General features: G+C 45.5%; 1 protein-coding gene across 1 annotated transcript in view; it reads left to right on the plus strand.

Annotated features, from left to right (window-relative positions):
- HUNK (hormonally up-regulated Neu-associated kinase) overlaps nt 1-14,700 on the plus strand; it is a 79,044-nt gene that overhangs the window by 21,249 nt on the left and 43,095 nt on the right. The gene's annotated exons all lie outside the window — the stretch shown is intronic.

Here is a 14,700-nt window from a genome sequence, read left to right on the forward strand (position 1 = left end):
CTAGCCCTTCCTTCACTGCAGGGGAGGTTAATGTAGTGAAGATCCTGTGAGAGGTTTACAGAGCCTGTGAAGAGGACCACCTGTGACAAATAAACAGAAAGCTGAAGTTCTACTTACTAAAGATTCCTTTTTTTATGAATGCTTCACTCCCTTGCCTTGCCCTTAGATATGGTTTTTAGTTTTTGATCACGTAATGCTGTTCTTTGTTTTAGTATAGGATCAGAAGTGTTACTGCTATGGAAAAGATCTCCAAATGAAGAGAATAGAAAAGAGTAATACATGAAGTTTCATGACTATCTGCCTGTTGTATTTTTTTTATATAAATCTTCCACATTCGGTTTTCTATGTGTGATATCCATGCAGCTATGGGAGACAAAATATGTAATCATTGTGCTGCCTTCAAACACTTCTGTTGGTTCTCAACATTTGTAAACTTTCTGTCACTCAAGTTATAACGCCACACAAATAATAGTGCTGAGACTTAAACCTTCTGTGCATGAAAAGCAGAAGCATTTATGGCTCTGGTAAGTGTAAATTTTCCTCTAGAAAAACTATAAAGCTACATCAGTATTAAAGCAATTTATTGTATGAGGGACACTGACTTTTCTGCATACCTAATTATGCATTTCAGCACTGAAATGTGAAACTGGGACAGTTTAATGTGTAACATATTACAAGTCCATGAATGTGGATGTTAGAAGATTCATAAGCAGGGGCTCTCATGCAAGGGTTGCTGTTAACGCAACATTATTATCTGGTATCAGTTCTCCGTTTTTGTTTCCCCACATGTAACCTGAGAGCCTCATCCATCTCACTGTGACAGACAAAATTGTCAGCATTAAAAAGGCAAGTTTTACTTTATCAGAAACAGCTGTGTAGGATATAGTTCATTTGTGACCAAGGCATAAACGACACTTTGCTATATTTTAGGCATAGATGTTTTTTGTTGTTTTTACAACTTAAAAGGGCCATGTTTAGCTCAAGAGACCTCTGTTTTGTAACAGTTGTCACGCTGACTTCCCCCATGACCAGTCATGTGTAGCAATCAGTTTGGTCAACACAGAATAGGGACCACACTTGCCTTAACAAGTTTTCCATCTGCCATGGTGATCACATATCACTCCTCATTCATTTGTGTAACAGCCCCTGAAAATTCCTTTCCTCTGACTTGATTAAACTTTGTGATCCAACTAGTTTTCTTGCTGAGTGACAGAGAGCATTATAGCAATGTGAGCTTTACCTTATGTATGGGAAGAAATCCTTCTTTGAAAAATATTCAATATTTGGAGAGTGATATTTGATGAACACTTTAAATTGCCAGGCAAATCATGTTGTTTCAGACATTCAAGTGTATATTTTCTCTTTGCTATACCTAATCCAGACCATAAGGCTGGTTTTGAGAGGCTTGTAAGGATTTCCTAACCAGTCTATGCTATCATTATGGGGCCATCGTTTATTTTTGTCCCTGGTCTACTTGTATATAGCCTTAGATACCTAAGAAGTGAAAATTTGCTGATATCACAGGGATACCATTCCGGCCACCTCATTCATTGGTTGACCAGGAGAGACTGAGAAGTCAATGGAACCTTCTTCTTTCTGTCGAAGACTGAGTGGATCGCTTCCATGACTCTTGAAATCCTACTCATCCATGGAGAATCACATCATCCCTCTCATACCCAGGTTTACAATATAGCAGTGCAAAATGCTGCTTTCCAGTCTGCTGGGCCATACGCTGGCTACATGACACCAAAATGTTGCAACTCATTGCTCCTGCTTTGGATCCACATATTCATGGTTATTTGTCAGTCCATCAGAGTAGAGGCGAAACAGACAGTGATTATACTTGTGGACAAGTTTGCTTTTGCAGATTGCTGTTGGCCTGGCTTATCTCTGATTTCCTTGAAATGAACAGCTAACCTGCAAGTAGGGTGAATGAAGAGTTGGTTAGCTTTCTGTTGATACTTTTAAGGAATGTCTGGAATTTCCTCAGAAATCATAACTTGAAGGATGCACAAAAACCTAAAGCACTAACATCTATTAAGGAGACTTGTTGCTAGGGAAAATATGATGTTATGCAGGATGGTCAAAAAATCCTTTAGAAAATTGTAGTAAAGGGATTAGCAAAATATGCCACTTTAAAATTTACAGACACAAATAGTTAATAATGCCCTATGAATTGGGTGCTGTAAACTCCGGGGTATTTAAGCACATGCCTGACTTCAAGCACAGGAGTATTCTTATTGATTTCAATGGGCCTACTCACGTGCTTAAAGTTAGGCATGTGTTTAAGTACCTTACTGAATTGAGACCCTGGGGCAAGAAGTCTTACTATGATACAGCAAAACTATGAATTCCATCTCTTGAGAACAGAGCAGTCACAGCTGGATATACACTCATCCAATTTTGGCAGCTTACATGAAAGGATTTTCTTTTTTGTTCAAACAATGACAATGTTGGTCAATTTCAGTAATAGATTCGCTTGAAAAATCTTTGTATCTGCACACCTGTCTTTTAAGACCTTGGAACCAGTCATCTGAAAGACAGCATTAAGAAACAAATAACTAAAGACACTACAGAGTCTGAACAGTCTACTAGAACAAATGCTAAAGATCCAGCACTTAATGATGCTGACATTTTCTAATCCTTGGATGCTTCTAATTCATTTATTGAAAGCAATAGTCATTTTACTGATGAAAAACCAAAGTAACAGAGACCTATGTTTTCAAAAGTGACAACTAGTCAATTTGGGTGCCTCGGTGTTTGGGTGCCCCACCTGAGATACCTTAAAAGGGCCTGATTTTCAGAAAGCTCTGAGCATCCTACATTCTAAAAATTTGGCCTCTTTAACATGTCTCAAGTTGGACACCCAAAATCTCTAGTCTATCCTGAAATTTTATCAGATATTTTTTAGTTAAAGTAGTGTTAAATATAAAGCAAAGATACAGGTGATGTAAAATATGTAGCCCAAAGAAAATACACTGGGCAAAAAAGGGCAAATCCATGCTTTATGTGTATCTTAAAAAATACAAATGGAGATGAACTTACATAAATGTATGTAACATAGTCCATGCTTACATAGTGGGCCTCTTTGTTTCCTTCTAGGGGCTGGACTGCATAGAGGTTTGAGTCAGTTTATAGATCTAGGTGTTTTACCTCAGTCAGTAAATGTTCATACTTTCAGATCTAGAGGACCTAGGTTCAGTCTTTGTATCTCATAAACCATCTGGGGGTGCCATGCTGCATCTACATTAGCCCATAACTGTCATCCATGATGTTTCTTCTCTCATGTTATATTTATTACTTAAGGCCAAATCCTACAATGCTTATTTGGCCCTTAATAAGGCATACCTCCTCTTAATTCTGTGGGAGTCTTGCCTCAGTAAAGGACTGCAGGATTTGACTCTTATTTGAACTTATAAGATAAAGTGTATGGGATAAAGGGGACATTCGTTCAAAATTATCTTTAAATTGTTAGGCCCCCTATCCTGCAAATGCATGTGTGTTCTTTTACTCAAGTGTAGAGTTACACATATGCTTAAGTCTTATAGGATCAGGGCCTAAGTGTGCAACTGTTTTTCTTTTGGTAAAGGGAGATTCTCAAGCATCTTACCTCAGACCCTATCCACTACACAGTGATCCCAGCCTCATGGCCAGTCCCTCCAAGGATTTCGTGTTCTGTAGCCAGTAGGATTTGTTTCCACTGATGTGCATTACACCTTCCTGTCTGACAACCAAACCTGGTTTTCCCATATGCTAGTGCAGTGTGTTACTGACCAGCCACTGGAATATTTTATGAGGTTCCACTTGCTTATTCAATAGAATGATAGTGTGTCTTAACTGAAGAAAGTCTTCGAGGCTTGTCATGGAAAGTTATATAGAGGAATTGGCATTTTTAATGTAAAAACATCTCAGATAAAGCTTTAGCTGCTAAAAGTACTAATGCCTTTTAGCAATTTTATATGTATTTGAAGGTCAACTCTGCAGTGAGCTTGTGTTCTTTTTTTCTAAACTTTTTATTTTTTTTGGTTAGCATCCTACTTTGTGATGGGATCCAACATTTGGTTTCCCACCAGCAGGACTTTTCAGAGATGCCATGACTTGAATTACTTATTGGAATAGGACTGAGGTTTAGGCATAAAGAATACTAATTTTCTAGCTGCAAGTTGTTAGCATCATGGAGTGTATACAAAGAAATGGTTTAAAGACAAATCTGTCTCTAAATAAGACCGAGCCCCTTGTCTAACAGAGCTGTATTGCTTTCATGTTAGCATAGAACAGTTAGGAAAATACCTAATTTGCTCTGTGCGTTTGTACTGTCCCAGAAAATATTTGTCTTCAATAACAGAAGCACAACTTTTTGGCTCCCATTGTCCTCCCATTCACTCTTTGATTCTAAAGGAAGGGAACAAACAATAGCCAGATATGACAGTGGCTGGCGCACCCAGAAAGAGGGGAGAGGGAACGGTTTCCTGGCATACATCCGGTGAGCACATGGAAGTTCCTCCTCTCCAACACTGTGTAAAAGCTCAACTGCTGGGCTTTGGGTTGGTGTCAGAGGACAGTACCTGATCCGAGCAGCATGCTTCCCTCGCAACCTGGTAGATTCTGTGCTGGGATTTCAATCATGAAACAATGAGACTGGCCCAGGATAACACTCTCTTATTGGACTCTAGACTGGCCCTAGACAAGATGCTCTGATGTAGGGGCAAAGCATTTTTTGCAACTAGATACTGGATGTGGAACACTTGATTAGGGGAGATCAGAGCCTGACTGCTTTCAGATCTAAATGCAAGACCTGTATGTAGGAGAAGGCATTCCCCCAGGAATAGCATTTGCCCAGGAGCATTCCACACTTTGGGAGATTGGGTTGGGAGGAAGGAGAAGGCAGGGAGGAAAGAAAACCTTTATTCTCCTTTCCAGACACATACACTGGAGACAAAGGCCATGTCTACATCTAAAATTTTGCAGCGCTGGTTGTTACAGCTGTATTAGTACAGCTGTATAGGGCCAGCGCTGCAGAGTGGCCACACTTACAGCAACCAGCGCTGCAAGTGGTGTTAGATGTGGCCACACTGCAGCGCTGTTGGGCGGCTTCAAGGGAGGTTCGGGGAACGCGAGAGCAAACGCGGCGAAGCTGGTCTCCTTTCCCGGTTTGCTCTCTCGTTCCCCGAACCCCGAGCAAGCAGGTCTCCTTCCCTGCGGTTTGCAGGGTGGTTCGGGGAACGCGAGAGCAAACCGCGGCGAAGCTGGTCTCCTTTCCCGGTTTGCTCTCGCGTTCCGGAACCACCCTGCAAACCGCAGGGAAGAAGACCTGCTTGTTCGGGGAACGCGAGAGCAAACCGCGGCGAAGCTGGTCTCCTTCCCCGGTTTGCTCTCGCGTTCCCGAACCACCCTGCAAACCGCAGGGAAGGAGACCTGCTTGCTCGGGGTTCGGGGAACGCGAGAGCAAACCGAGAAAGGAGACCAGCTTCGCCGCGGTTTGCTCTCGCGTTCCCGGAACCACCCAGCAAACCGCGGGGAAGGAGACCTGCTTGCTCGGGGTTCGGGGAACGCGAGAGCAAACCGGGGAAGGAGACCAGCTTGATTACCAGAGGCTTCCTCAGGTATGCTGGGATACCTGCTTATTCCACGGAGGTCAAGAAAAGCGCTGGTAAGTGTCTATATTTGATTACCAGCGCTGGATCACCAGCGCTGGATCCTCTACACCCGAGACAAAACGGGAGTACGGCCAGCGCTGCAAACAGGGAGTTGCAGCGCTGGTGGTGCCCTGCAGATGTGTACACCTCCTAAGTTGCAGCGCTGTAACTCCCACACCAGCGCTGCAACTTTCTGATGTAGACAAGCCCAAAGGGTATGTCTACACTTACAGTTTTGCAGCCCTGGTAGTTACAGCTGTGTTAGTACAGCTGTATAGGGCCAGCGCTGCAGAGTGGCCACACTTACAGCAACCAGCGCTGCAGTGTGGCCACATTTACAGCACTCGCAGCACTGTTGGGAGTGGTGCATTGTGGGCAGCTATCCCACAGAGCACCTTGTCCCATTTCGGCGCTGTGGCTTGTGGGAAGGGGAAGGAAGTGTGATTGTCTTTCCGCTTCCTGTTCCAACGCCCCATGGTGCTTTGCTACACATTCCGAGCAGTTTGGCGGCATTGTGATTCTACAGCGCTTTTTCTGCGATTTTTGTTATAAATGGATCCTGAGCAGCTGACGACCTTATTGATGAATGTTGCCAGCACATCGCGCATGGCAGTGGAGCTATTCCTTCAGCTGCAAAGTGAGAGTGACAGTGACAGTGACAGTGAGGAGTCAGACGATGATATTGAATCGCCTCACTATGAAGACAGTAAATTGCTTGTGGCAGTAACAGACGTGCTTAGCACCGTGAACGGCGCGTTTGGGCTCGGGAAACCAGCACTCAGTGGTGGGATCAAATCGTCCTGCAATCCTGGGATGACGAGCAGTGGCTGCAGAACTTTCGGATGAGAAAAGCCACTTTCATGTCACTTTGTGCTGAGCTCGCCCCTACCCTGCGGCGCAGGGACACGAGATTGAGAGCTGCCCTGCCAGTGGAGAAGCGGGTGGCTATTGCAATCTGGAAGCTGGCAACTCCAGACTGCTTCAGATCGGTGGCGAACCAGTTTGGAGTGGGAAAGTCTACAGTTGGAATGGTGCTGATGCAAGTTTGCACAGCCATTAATCGCACCCTGCTAAGAAGAACCGTGACTCTTGGGAACGTGCAGGACATTGTGGATGGCTTTGCAGAAATGGGGTTCCCTAACTGTGGAGGGGCAATAGATGGGACGCATATTCCTATTCTGTCACCACCCCACCTGGCATCAGAGTACGTTAATCGCAAGGGGTATTTCTCCGTGGTTCTGCAAGCGGTTGTGGATCACCGTGGGCGTTTCACTGACATTTACTCAGGATGGCCTGGAAAGGTGCATGATGCACGCATCTTTAGGAGCAGTTCCCTGTTCAGGAGGCTGAGGGCCGGGACTTTTTTCCCAGACCGCAAGATCACAGTAGGGGACGTCGAAATGCCCACTGTGATCCTTGGAGACCCCGCTTACCCCTTAATGCCCTGGCTCATGAAACCATATACAGGGAAGCTTGACAGGAGCAAGGACCGGTTCAACTACAGGCTGAGCCGGTGCAGAATGACTGTGGAGTGTGCTTTTGGCTGTTTGAAAGCACGCTGGCGCTGTCTTTATGGGAAGCTAGATTTGGTGGAAAGCAGCATCACCGCTGTTATATCCGCGTGCTGTACCCTCCATAATATTTGTGAAGGGAAGGGTGAAAGATTCAGTGAGGAATGGACCTCCGAGGTTCGACGCCTAGAGGATGAGTTTGCTCAGCCAGAGAGCAGGGCTAATAAGGAGGCCCAGGAAAGGGCTTCAAGGATTAGGGATGCTTTAAGGGAGCAATTTGATGCTGAGAGCCAACAGTAATGTTTGATGCATTTGATGTGCTTTGCTTTACCTTGGTGTATAATATTTACCACTTCCAGCAATAATATAACGTAGTGAAAAAGAAAAAAAACCTTTATTCAACATACAGTACATAACAGGCAAGGGGGTTGGGGTGGTGGACTGTACATTCACAGGTTTGAATATGCCCTATTTTGATCACTATTCAATGTCTGCTGCACTTCAGGATTATTATGCTGCAGAATAATGGGGGTGGAGTGAACAGGGTAAGAATTATAGTTATCAGGGCTGGTAGGTGATCGTACAGGTGTTGGGGGCAGCTGGGGATAATAAGGAACTGGCTGCTGGAGAAAGTTGTTTTGTGGAAATACTGGGGAACAAGGAAGAGGGCTTTGGGAAGGCTGTGGGTTACCACGGTACATATTTGTCTGCATGGCTACAAGAGACTCGAAAGACTCTGTTTGGCGAGCCAGGAGGCTTATCATCTGCTTTGTGGTTTTTTTGGCAGACAATTCCTTTCTCCTGCTTTCTGTTTGCCTCCATTCATGTACACTCTTTCTCCATTCATGTACACTCTCTCTCCATTCATACGTCTTCTCTCTCCATTCCTGTGTCTTCCTACTTTCTCTGTTGTAGTGGCTCATAACAGATTTGATCAATTCCTCTTTTGATTTTCTAGGATTCCGTCTCAAGTTCTGCAACCTACGTGAGGCCGGTGATCCGGCTGCAGTAGTCAAGGTCACTAGAAAAAAGAGAGATAGAACCATGTAATACACAGAGGCTACATTGTTTATTATCACACGTTGAAGGACTTTTTAGACTTTTGGTAGCATCCTTCTCATATACCTCACATAACACAGAGAGGGCAGGCAAGCTAAGTCATGGCGAGCAATGGGGTGAGTGGTTTTGCCCCTATTTCCCCTTGGGAGTGGGAATTGACCAATGGGTCACTAGGGTTCATCAGCAATGGGTACAAGAGGTAGCTGGTGTCCTGAAGAGGGGACAGTAGTGAACAGGAAGGTGTTGAGCTGCTTGGGGGGGGGGTGTTCTTTGGTCCGCGTTCACACCGTCCTGCTGGTGAGGGGGGGGAAGCACCGCAGTGCTGGATGCCTGCTTGGAGGGGGGTGCATAACACCGGAGCACACCGCGGTGCTGGATGCCTGCTTGGAGGGGGGGTGAGGAACACAGGAGCACACCGCGGTGCTGGATGCCTGCTTGGAGTGGGGGTGGGGAACACAGGAGCACACCGCGGAGCTGGATGCCTGCTTGGAGGGGTGGTGGGGAACACCGGAGCACACCGCGGTGCTGGATGCCTGCTTGGAGGGGAGGTGGGGAACACAGGAGCACACCGCGTGGCTGGCTACGTGCTGAGGGGGGGGTTAACAACAGAGCGCCATGGGCTGGGGAAACGCGAACCTGGCGCCCTGCACTCAAGTATCCCTAAACTCTCAACAGGGTTTCCTACTGCCAGACATATCACTGCTGCGTGTTACCTGGGAAGAGAGAGAGGGTCTTCTACAGGAATGTGGATACCACCCTGGCCCCTATGCAGCTTGCCTGTGTGCACCCATGGTCCCCTCACCCCTCGCTGCACAGTGGATCGGACGAGTTAGCCTGACCAGGACAAGGACCACGGTGGCTCTCCCAATCAACTTGAGAAAGCAAATTGCAAACGCTCTTGCTGAAACTTTTCAAGAGATTACCGAGGCAGATTACAGAGACGTGATAGAGCAAATCAATGGGCTATTCCACGTTTAGGCATGCATGCAGGCAGCCATAACCAAAACCCTCCTCTCCCAAAACATAAAAATCTACTTACCCCGAGCACGATCATCAGCTTCTTCCTCACCATCAACTTCCAGCTGCTGCGACTGGCTAGCCTCCTCCTGGCTTGAGAAGAGCTCCTGGCTGCATGTGTACTGGGACTCCGGGGTGTCTCCCTCCACGCCAGTAGCCTCACTGTCGCCATCCTCTACAACCTCCCCCACTTCTCCCTGCTCCGAACTCTCCATCGTGCTCCTAGGATTGGCAGTGGGGTCACACCCAAGTATGGCATCCAGCTCCTGGTAAAAATGGCAGGTCGTGGGGGCAGCTCCTGAGCGGCGATTTCCCTCACAAGCTTTGCAGTAAGCACTCGTCAGCTCTTTAATTTTGACCCTGCACTGCAACGCGTCCCGTTCATGGCCCCTTCTCATCAAGGACTGCGATATCTGCCCATAGGTATCATAATTTCTCCTTCTGGAGCGCAGCTGTGTTTGCACAGCCTCCTCTCCCCAAACACTTATGAGGTCCTGCAGCTCTGCATTGGTCCATGCTGGGGCTCGTTTGGTGCGTGGAGGCATGGTCGCTGAGTGATTGATTGATTAATTGCACTCCACACCTGGCTGAGCAAACAGGAAGGGGATTTTTAAAATTCCCGGGGCATTTAAAGGAGGGGTCAGGTGAGCCCAGAACAGTGGAGTTTGCCTGATTACCAGAGAGGCTTCTAAGATATGCTGGGATACCTGCTTATGCCACGGAGGTCAACAAAAACGCTGGTGGGTGTCTACACTTGCTGACCAGCGCTGGATCACCAGCGCTGGATCCTCTACACCCGAGGCTCAACCGGGTGTACAGCCAGCGCTGCAAACAGGGAGTTGCAGCGCTGGCCGTGCTGTGCAAGTGTGTACACATCCTAAGTTGCAGCGCTGTTACCCCCTCACCAGCGCTGCAACTCTGTAGTGTAAACAAGGCCAAAGGAAGCTGTGAGAGCACTTCCATTTCAGGCATACTCAGTGCTATCTTTACTACAATTGTTGTGTGGTGTTTAGATAGATATGACCAAAGAGGAGCATTTCTGATGAGGAACTTTTGTGTCAAGTTTGTCCCTGATATATAACTCCATTGACTTCAATAGGACCAGTTAGGCTAGGTATTAATTTGACCCCTTCCTTTCCCACTACACACCGTCCTCAATACACACTCAACACAATATTTTATTGCCACAGTTCAGATAAGCAGAATTTGCCCATACAATGTGTCACAGCACAGAACAAACTCCAGGAAAGGGAGTGATTCTAACAATATAATTCTGGGAAACTGAAACCCAAATAAGGCCTGTTACTCATCTGTGTATCTCAAAACACACAGTAACCTAAACCATTTGTTTATTTACATGGCAAAGATTTAACCAGAAGTGAAGTGTGGGATGTCAAGAACTACTGTTTCTACCGATTCATTTTAATCTCTTGCTTTATTATTTATTATCGTTTCTGCTGTGATACATCTTAAGGACTGTGATCAGGGCTTCATTGTGCTAGGCACTGTGCATGCAACGCAAAGACAGTCTCTGTTTCAGAGAGCTCTCAGTCTAAGGTTTGTGAGAGCAAATAAATAAAATGAGAGACTTTCCCTGAGCAGATTTTGAAGCCCTAAATTTGTTTTGATATTCAGCTAATATCTGTGGCAAATGCCTTTTTCTTTATAGGTGGATGAGGTTTGCAGCGTGGGGGGGGAACGGTGTATGGTGAATATATAGGACCGTATTCTACTTATTTATATTGAGATAAATATGAAGTAATCCCATTGTAGTGAATAGGATAATTCCACATTCTCCCTAGTTTAACGGAGAGCAGAGTTTGGTCCTTCAATTTTCTTTTATATGGTACAATATGAGGATGTGGGGGGAGAGAGGAACATTTGATATTTTATATAGAGAACATAAAACAAAAACAACCTACCTCATGGAAGGGGACCCTTGCAGAGCCCCTGCACCAATCGGCATCTTTCATTTAGGAAAGGAAGGAAACACAGGAAGGAGAGCAACATAGGAAAAAAGAATAAAGTGAAAAGGGGCAATAAAAACAAGGAATGGGCTAGATAGAATGAGAGACAAAAGAGCTAGAACCTTTATAGGAAAATACCCAGATGATGCTAGAGTAGGTACGCATTTTAGTTTGTTGTTATTTCTTTTTAAGTGTGTGCAGACTTATTTAAATACAGAGGTTTCTGGACAGTCCATATGGTCATTTCTTTTCTTTCTTTTTTCCCCTCCCTCAGTTGCTGGCTTCATTTCTGCTGATCACTGCTTGCAATATCTGTTCAGTGTTCTCCCATTTCTTTCCATCTCTCTCTTCTGGTGGTGGTGATTGAGATGTGTTACTTCAGTGAATGCTGGTTAGACTTTGTTTCCCCTTGGCCAGGCCTGCCCTGTTCATGGAAACAGGTGAGAGTGGAAGGTGCTGTATAATCAGCTGCTACTGATACAAGATCATGACTGCATAAAATTAATTCAAATTTTCTTTTGGGCCTCTTCCCCAGACCAATGGTGAAGTTTGCCTTGCCCGCCCTCTTTCAGATGGCACTAGCTCAGGGATTGGCAACCTTTGTCACATGGCCTGCCAAGGTAAGCACCCTGGCAGGCCGGGCCGGTTTGTTTACCTGCCACGTCCACAGGTTTGGCTGATCACGGCTCCCAGTGGCCACGGTTCACCGCTCCAGGCCAATAGGTAGCCGTTCTGTAAAGAACATCCTTCGGCCCGTGCCGGTTCCTGCAGCCCCCAGTGGCCTGGAGCGGTGAACCGCGAACACTGGGAGCTGCGATCGGCCAAACCTGTGGATGTGGCAGGTAAACAAACTGGCTGGCCTGCCAGGGTACTTACCCTGGCAGGCCGCGTGCCAAATGTTACCAATCCCTGCTCCAGCCTGCACTGGATTCCAGATGTTAGATGTGTATCCTCCAAATGGCAGTTTGAGCAGTCCCGCTCTCGCCCCATTTCAGGGGATCTTTAGGAAATGTTAAAACACGTATCTGAAAAGTATCCTACTTGATGGTGGGTGCCAGCATGGAGGCATGGGGCATCTGGGGTCACAATTACACACATCCACTAGCCCAGTGTTTCTCAAACATTTGTATTGGTGATCTCTCACACAGCAAACCTGTGAGTGCAACCCGCACCCCCCACCCCTTGTAAATTAAAAACACTTTTTTTGTATTTAACATTATTATAAATGCTGGAGGCAAAGCGAGGTTTGGGAGTGGAGGCTAACAGTTTGTGACCCCCCCCCATGTAATAACCTTGTGACCCCCTGAGGGGTCACGACTCCCAGTTTGAGAGCCCCTGCACTAGCGATACCCCTCCAGGTAGGGGTTCTGTAGGTATTGGGGGTCCCCTGCTTTAGCCCAGAAGTTGTAATAGCATCTGCAAGAGGGCTACAGAACCTCTACTGTCAGAGAGATGGATTCTGTCCCTGCAACCCCCCTTTGCTGCACAAAGCCTGTTCACTCAGATTGTGTGTATTTTACCCTGTGGGCCTGCTTTCCTTCTTGTCGCGGAGTTATAAATCCTGCCACCTTCTTCCTCCTAGTCTGTGCCATTTGTGTTTTTCCTTTTCCCATCCTGAGTCTCCTTTTCTCTTTCTTGAATCTCTTCCCCACATCTCCTTTTCCCACTTCCTCTACAGAGTGTCTCTGATGTATGTCTTCTCTTTGCCCTCCCTGCTGAAGTAGGTGTATGCCCTGGGCACGGAACCTGGCCCTTGGGCAGGAAGGTATTCTAGCAGCCTCTGGCTGGAGTGGCAGAGGGTGTGTGGAGGTGTCACTGTTTAGAGTGGACTGGACTTCCACTTGTGCAGAGGGGAGGGAGAAATGGATGGGGCTTGCTTGGCCTAATGTTCTTTACAATGAACTAGCAGGGAGGCCTCATTCCAGGGGCAAACCAAACCAAGGGAAAAAAATGGAAGCATCTAATACCAAAAGCACCATAATATGTAGGTATTTCTCTGGTGCCCTTTGCAGTAACTTGGTGCTAGGAATCAGGATGCACTCTTTCCCCAGCCAAGAGAGAAAACAGTGCTGCATAGAAATGGTAGTTTCCTCTGGGCTGGGTGACTCAGGTCCTCCTTATTCTTAACTTATGTCTTTCTCTTTTTCTTTCACCTGTGTGTGGCTGTTACTGAAACAAAGCTGCCAGTGCCTCCCGTGTGTGCTGTACATCAGCCCTGGCCGTTAGACTCTTACATTACAGGCCAAATGCAAGTAGTGTGGATGGGATGGGATGAAGCTGATAGAACTTAAGTGAGGGGAAAGATGGCCCAGAATGAAGGGATAGACTTAAAACAACCCTACAGCTCTATTTGAATAGGTGGTGTGCAGTCATACCAAGGGTCTGATCCAGCACCTGTTGAAGTCAGTGGCAAAGCTCCTATTGACTTTAATGGTGCAGGATCAGGGCCCAAATTCCTAGATAAAAGTGAAAGAATATGGCCAAGTTGCTGTCTGGGAGTCGCACATTCACATGACTTTCCCTGCCTCCCCCTAGCAAATATAGTGAATGTGGGAGATACACATGTGCTCAGCAATGTGCCTTTATATTCAGTGAATTAGGGATGACTTATTGGTGTGAGTGAAAGATGATTCACAATACACCTCAGACAACAGATTTATGTTCCATGTGGTTAATACTTTGTATCTTTCAATTATGAAAAATACCAGCATCTTTTTTTTTCTTCTTCTGCAGATGTTGTTTCCTGCTGGTATGATGCAAACCAGCCAATACTCTTTCTTTATCAATGAATTTGTTTGTCCTTAGCTGAATAACTCTTATAGTTTGCTGTTTGAATAGTTTACACTAGCCTCTGTGTTATTGCTCTTATCTCCTTAGGTAGAGAACAGACTGATTTCTTGGTGAATCACTACAGGCTTTTAAAAGTTGTTAGATCTGATTTCCCTGATGTTATCTTACCTTACAATGAAATGGTTTTTCTTTAATGTGACTAGTCAGGAGTGTAGCTTCCAGACATTTATGGGAGTGTTGCCAGGGTTCTGTGCTGTATGTTTCACCTGTGAAGCTGTCTTGTGTTTATTGCTTCACTGTATCTTTATATCAAAGGTATTAATTCAACTTGTTTTTTTTAAAAGCCAGCCTCCGGCCTGAATAATTTATCCAGACAATTAAAAGTCAGTAATTATTTCTGAATTAGTCAAACTCTTAGTGCTTAATTCTTCAGTTTCTTATTAACTTGAATTCAATGGGAATTTTGGCTGTGAGAACAGAAGTCAGGTCCTTTTTGGATCTATTTTTGTTGTAAAACTCCCAGATCATAGCATTCCCCCTCCGCCCCCTCAAAAAAAGTGCATTAATTTAACCTTTTGTCTGCTTATTTCATTAATGTGAGGCTAGTGATGTGATTTAATAGAATTACAAGCAATTTCCATGTTTCTAGTGTAACAAAGCATTTATTTATCATAGCATAGAATAAGAACCAACCTAGAGGTCATTGGCTTTAAGAAATGG

This window comes from Gopherus flavomarginatus, chromosome 1 (assembly GCF_025201925.1).
Source record: "Gopherus flavomarginatus isolate rGopFla2 chromosome 1, rGopFla2.mat.asm, whole genome shotgun sequence".
NCBI classification, from domain to species: Eukaryota; Metazoa; Chordata; order Testudines; family Testudinidae; genus Gopherus; species Gopherus flavomarginatus.